The sequence below is a fragment of the Heterocephalus glaber genome, unplaced genomic scaffold (assembly GCF_053883595.1).
Source record: "Heterocephalus glaber isolate CG9 unplaced genomic scaffold, H.glaber_assembly_v1.0 deba00001472, whole genome shotgun sequence".
NCBI classification, from domain to species: domain Eukaryota; kingdom Metazoa; phylum Chordata; class Mammalia; order Rodentia; family Bathyergidae; genus Heterocephalus; species Heterocephalus glaber.
Genome location: NW_028258315.1, coordinates 4,280,707 through 4,287,850, shown reverse-complemented (window position 1 = coordinate 4,287,850; position 7,144 = coordinate 4,280,707).

Genomic DNA, 7,144 nt, shown 5'->3' with positions numbered 1-7,144 from the left:
CAGAGGTAGGTACCATTGTACAGAATATCTGTCTTGCTGATATTTCCTAAACAATGCAGTATAAGATATTTACATAGCATTTACATTTTATTAGGTATGACATCCAAGTCATCTAGAGACGAGATGACTCAAACAGGAAGATGTGCGTAAGGTATGGGCAAACTCTAAGGGACTTGAGCATCCACAGATTTCAGAATTGAGGTCCTGGAAGCAATGCCCCTCTCATGGATGCTGAGAGATGAACGTATAATAATAGCAACTAAGCAACTCTGAGTGATGGGATAGTTATTAAGGGGATCAGTCAGAGGCAAATCAAGAGAGCAAAAGCTGCTGCAAATGCTCATGTCAGAGGGAATTTATCGAAGGATGTTGGTTATGCAAAGGGTGGAGCAACCAAGAAGGCACTCAGAGGATGTGAGGGCCTAGAGGCTGGCAGCAGCAGGAAGCAGCTGCACACTGTCACCCGCCGCACCTAGGATGGGGCTGTGTCTGGAGTCGCACAGCAGCTGAGTCTATGAGCCTCCCGGGTGGGCGTGGAGTGCTACAGTTCAGTGGGGGTTGAATGTGGCCTGCGAGGGCTCATGGCTGCTTGGTCCTCACTGTGATGGTGCCGGGCGGTGGGAACTGTAAGTGTCGAGGGAGACACCACCTTCAGCAAGGATTAGTTCCCGCAAGAGTGAGTTCTTGTAGAAGAGCAGGCATGGCCACTGAAAAGCTTTGGGGTCCTCTCCTGCTGTGTCCTCACTCTCCTCACACACGCTCCTACCACGGTTCCATCCGCCTCGCTGTGAGATGGCCACAGGCCCTCCCAGAGCCGAGCAGAAGCTGGCACCATGCCTTTGAATCTCCAGAACTGTGAGCCAAATAAATCTATTTTCTTTATTAAGTATCCAGCCTTAGGTCTTTGGTTATAGCAGCAGAAAATAAACTAATACATGGAGCCATAAAGAGGGCGTTTGGAGGAGATGCTTGAGGTCAAGATGCTTGCTTTTCCAGCCAATATCTCCCCTGGGAAAAACCAAATGATTCAGGAACCTGGGGAACACAGCCTCAGGGGTTGGGAACATAGTCCAGGGGACAAATGGGGTTAAGTGAGCAGGGACTTGAGGGCTCACCGGCACACTGTAGCTCATTAATCAAGCTGAGGACGGAGCACTGTGACTGGCATCTACAAGTGGCTCAGTTCGTGTTCCCCTTCCTGCACTCACTCCTCACTTCACCCATGTGACATGACGTGGACTCCATTCCTCATCAGCTTGGCAAGTCACGTCCCCATGGGCTATGTATTACTCTATCTGTAGGTTGCTATCAGCGGGAGCTTCCTGTCCGAGTTCCTGTTTACCGAGCACGCTGTCCTTTCCTGTGTTCTGCACTGGGCTTGATGAATAGCCTGTGTTGTCACTGGCTCTGCCATGTCCACTGTATTCTCTCGGGCACCTCTGCTGCCATCTGCTTCTGCTCTCTGCTCTGAGCAGTTTACCAAGTGTAGCCAACACTGTTCCAGCCTAAAGCATGCATGGGAGGAAGCATGCTGATGGTTGATTGTGAAGTCTTTCAAGTCAGTAGAGTTCCATTTAACTCCAGAGAAAGATGATTTGCTACAGGAGTCCCTAGTAACTTGAATAAATACAGAGGTACCCCCATCCATAGAAGATACATTGCAAGACCTTCAGTGGGTGCCTGAACTGTATGAGGAGTACTGAACCCAATACATACCATGGTTTTCCTATGCATAAATACCCAGGACAAAGTTTAATTTATAAGTTAGGCATGGCAAGATATTAACAACCATAACTAAGAACATTTATAACAACACATTGAAATGAAAGCTATTGAATGTGGTCTCTCTTGCTTTCTTTCTCTCAATCTTATTGTATTCTAATTACCCTGGTTCCTCTTGTGATAATGTGAGATAATTCAGTGCCTACGTGATGAGATTACATGAGGTGAACAAAGCAGACACTGTGGTGTTGTGTTAGGCTACTACGTAAGGCTCACTTGAACACAAGCACTGTAATATCACAGTGGTCCATCTGATAACCATGATGGCTACTAAGTGACAAGTGGGTGGGCAGTGTATACGATGTGGACACACTGTACTAAGGGCGATTTCTAGCCCAGGCAGGATAGAAATGTATGACATGACACTTCATTACAGTAAGCAGAATGAGGCTCAATTTAAAGCTTATGAATTATTTCTGGAATTTTTTATTTCATATTTTTGGACCATGGCTGATTAAAACTATGAAAAGCAAAACCTTTTGTGTGGGGGGCTGGGTAGGGGAAATTCTGCAATGTCTACTAAGAAGGCTTCTTTGCAGGCTGGCTGTCAATCCCTGCTGCCCTTTCTTAGCTCCCTACACTTCAGTTTCTGACCCCCTTTTGCAGTTTCAGTCTTGTCCCAGTCATGAGGTAATTTGAGGGTGGAATGTGCTAAATATCACAGTCTCAGAGATCTGGAATTCAGCCTTGTCAACAACCTGGCTTAGAAATGTGGCGTGTGATCCATGCAGACACTAGAGATAGCCATACTTGCAGTGAGTGTAAAGAGATGCTGGAGATGTATCTGCTAGGACTTGGCACCATCCTCCTGATTCCTATTCTCCTTCTATTACCTTATACTTAACTAATTTCAATTCCCAGTGATTCATCGTTTGGTGAATAGAAATACAATTGGCTTTTGTACACCAATGTTGTATCTGTGACCTTGATCATTTTATCTATTGATTCCAATTTCTTTTGTATAGACTATTTGGGATTTTCTAGAACATGTAATCTATAAATAGGACAATTTTATTTTTCCTTTCTTCTTTGAAAGCCTTTACTTTCTTGTCATATTTTATGGGCTAGGAAGTCTAGCAGAATGTTGAATAAGATAAGTACAAGGATACACTTTTGCCTTCTTCTTGGGGAGAAAATCATTCACTCTTTGGTCATTAGGTATGATATTATTTTCCTTCAAATGTCTTTTACCAGTTTGACAAAATTACTTTTAATTCCTTGATTGCTGAGAGATTTTGATGAGTGGTGGTTGGATTTGTTAAATATTTTGTATTTATCTAGATGATCATATCCTTAGATTGTTGACATAGTGAATGACATGATTAATTCTGAATATTGAATCAACACCATTAAAACTCTAAACGTCTTATTCAAGGACAACTATTACTTATGTCCTTAGAGTTCCTGTTTTGTATTGTGTTATGTTGTTGTTGTTGTTGTTGTTGCTTTTGGTACTGGGGATAGAACTCAGGACCTTCCACTTGCGAGGCAGGTGGCAGAACCACTGAGCTAAATCCCCGGCCCTGTTATGTTGTTTTTAATGAGCATTGAAAGTGATGTAACGTACACAGAGAACTTGGCACAGCCTCTGAAATGTGGCAAGCCTTTGGTAAATTGTCATAGACATCATCTTTAATTATCAGCTCTTGCAAGTTTTCCCACCTTCCCCCTCTGCCCCAGGGCTGAATTGTGTCCCTTGTGGCGGTGCCTGATCTGCAGATCTGGGTCACACAGGACCTACCTGCTGCCTCCTGGCTCCTGAGTATTTCACCACAGCCCAAATTTCCTGCTGCAGTGTCTTGTTGCCCAAGATTGGCCTTCCTGGCACCAATGACTTTTCTGAATCATCCTTGAGCTGGTCCTATCACTGCGATGGAAGGGATGGCTGCCCTTACAGGCTACCTCTTTATCTGCACTATTATTCATCACCTGCCTCCTACTGTTCCTGATAACCTCAAGTTCAATTAGTATGCCATCAGGTGCAAATAATAGATAAGCCAATGCAAAGTCAATTCATTAGTACACACAGCAGAAATCTAGAAATAGAAGAGGCGAGCTGACTTCAGTATTGGCAGATCTAGTGATGTCACCCTGAACTGTGTTCTTCCGTATCTCTCTTCCACTGTCCTCAGTGCCAAGCCTGTGCTAAGACTGACTTGTCCCCTTCATGAATATGGAATGGCAGCAGGTGGCAAGCCCAGCCTTAAGTGAGCTCAGATTCAGTGGGAGAACAATCTTTTCCCTAACCATGGAGTAAGAGTCACTCTTTCAGTCTGCTGGGGATGGTCACTTTCTCACTTCTGACCAGTATCTATTGTAGCAGAAATGCCATTAGTGAACTGGGTTAGGTCTAGGTTTTGAAACTCAAAACTGGAAAGAGAGTTAACCATGGTTTTGATCTGATTTAGTCCACGTCTCCACCCATGGAGCCAGAGTCTATTCCTCAAACCACACTGCTGTTGCCCTGTGAAGGAAGAGTGGAGTGAATGTCAGAGGTCAGCCACAAAGCCCTCTCTCTCCTGTGCTGCAAAGATCCCAGTGGGCTCTGTCCTGGGTCCTATATCAGCCACCACAAGAGCCCAAATAGTAATTCCTGTTTGTAGATTTAACCAAAAACTATTCAAGTACAATATTTTTTTTTTGGTACCAGGGATCAAACTCGGGTCCTTGCACTTGTGCAGCAGGCAGTGAAACCACTGAGCTAAATCCCTGGCCCTCAAGTAGAAATTTTTATATCACAGAAGAGCCAGTGCTTTTCTATTAAATCTCACTCCTGTCTGCCAAACTTTTCAAAAAAGGGTTTTATTCACTGCCCACTCCTGCTCCTCACACTCACTTTATACACCCTGGTCCTTGACATTGGGCTGGTGTTTGAAGCACTTCTCTGAAGCAGATCTTTGAAAGATCACACATACACTCTTAACTGCTCCATCCGATATTCCCTTCCCCTCACCTGGTCCAGTGGTTCTCAACATTGGCTTCCCACTAGTATTAACTGCAAAACTTTAGAAAGTTGAGATGCCCATGTTGTACTCAGAAAAATGTAATTAGTTAGAGCTCTGGGAGTAAATCCCAGGCATTTTTATTCTTTACACTCTGTAAATGATTCATATACCACCTGAGGGTAAGGACCACTAACTGGCATGAACATTACATGACATCCAGGGTGCCATGTTATCTGCATTGGCCTGGGACAGTCCCCGCTTTAGCACTGACACAGAAAGATGATCAACCAAGTGACAACTGGCCCTGAGGGTCTCCATACCAGCTTCTCCACATTGGAATTGCTGAGGAGTTTTTAAAAGCTACCAATGGTCAAGCATTACTCAGAGAGACCGATTCAGTTAGTCTGGATGGCACCCATGCATAAGATATCTTCTAAGCTCCCTATGTGATTTCTTTTTTTTTTTTTGTACCAGGGATTTAACTCAGGACCCTGAGCTTGTGAGGCAGGCGGCAGCACCACTGAAGCCAAATCCCCAGCTATGTGATATTTAATATATGCTACAGGTGGGAAACTACTCATCTATAACAGTGGTTCTCAAAGTGAGATCCCCTCACTGGAGAACTTGTTAGAAATGCACATTCAAGGCCACCCCCAAGACCTACCAAATCAGAAACTCCAGGGTGGGGGAAAGCCAGCTGTGTTTTAAGTGTGTTTAGGTGAATCCAATGCGTGCTCAAGGGCAAGGACTACTGGTGGGCACTATCAGCCTGACCCGTCCTGTGGACAATCCGACTTGGAGTCAGTGGTTGTTTACAGTATCAGTCTAATATAAACTTTAAACTCCTTGGTGAGAGCAGAAACCTTGCACTGCCCCTAGCTGTTTGGAGAGTGTCTGCCCCATATTAGGCCCCAATAAATGTGTCTATTTAAATGGTGGCAGTAGGATGTATCCTCAACCTCTATATAAACATCATGTGTAGATGTTACTACTGGAGCTACTATCCATACCACTCCCTGTTCTAGGTAAGCTTCCAAGTATGCCTAGCTATATGCCTGTGCTCCTCACAGATTCTCTAGGTATAACCACCAGGGAGCTAGTTCAGGGACCTGAACTTCTACCCATCTCCCTGGTGTTGTATAAATCAACACAAAAGCACTTACTTAACAGAGTTGTTGGATGGCAAAGGGAATGTGAATTATAAACCACTGCTCCTCACCTACCTTGAAAACTTCTCATCACCAACTAGAAGCTGAGGCATATTTCAAGGACGCCAGGCACTACAAAGCTGTGGAGTGCCAACTGGGCACCATTGGCCAGGCCTGGGTTGGCCAAGGCCTAGCACCCTGGGTCTTGGTTGTCTCCCCTGGAAAACACAAGGCTTGGAGTGAGTGTATGGGTGCTTACTCATTGAAGAAATCCTTCTTGGAATTTTGCTTCCAGGTTTGAATGGGCTCAGCCATCTGTGTGGATGGTACAGTGGGACATTTACTCTTAGGCCATCTCTCCAGTGTGCATGGGTATGCTGGTCTAGAGCAGAGCAGGACTGCCAGGCTGTGGCCTGGCCAAGAATTGCTCTCAGGAAATAGCAGGAACCACCTCCCTCTTCTCTTTTCAAATTTAAATGGGGAAGATGTGAAGTTTCAGGCAGGATCAGGAAGAAGAGAATGTAAGAATACAATAGTTTTAAATGCTGAGAACCTTCAATTTTTAAAAATCTCTGACTAAGACAAAAGTGATGCAAGAGTACTTTCAAAAATAATTGCTTCTCATTCTTGTCAAAGAAATGGCCTACACAGTGACAGAGATCTAGCATCCTCTCCAAGTGTCCTGGACTCAGGCCTCCCTGGAAGCCTGGTGCAGACTGGTTGGGGAACGAAGACTGCACTTTTGCCATGTTGGCTGTGTGCCTAACACAAGGCAATGTGGACGACTTCTGTGTGGGAATAAAAGCACTTGTTAGGATAAGGCACGAGGGTTAGGAATGGGGCCGGGGGAGGCGGGAAAGCTTTACACTAAATTCTTTGTAAGATTAAAACCAAGTCTCACATTGCAGTCTTTACTGTGATTTGTTGGTAGCAAGAAAGAGAGGATTCCAGAGGAAAGTTGCTCTTGAGAAGGTTCACACTGGGAGCTTTATCAGTGGGAAGGTGAGATATAAGGAAGAAAATGGTAAAGTGGCAACCAGAAGGTCTGGCAAAACACACCTGGCACCTGAGAGTGGGCAGCCCTGTCAAATCCTGAGCCACTGGGCACCTGGGCCCAGAGATAGCAAGCAGTTTGTGCAGGATCCTGCAGAAGCCAGGGCTCACTAGCTGGCCTCCTTTTCTGTTCACTCTCAGGGTAAAGTAGAGTCGTGTTAGAAATGTTCCATCTTCCTTAATCTGAACACCAGGAGCTGTGTTTATTTTCACCCT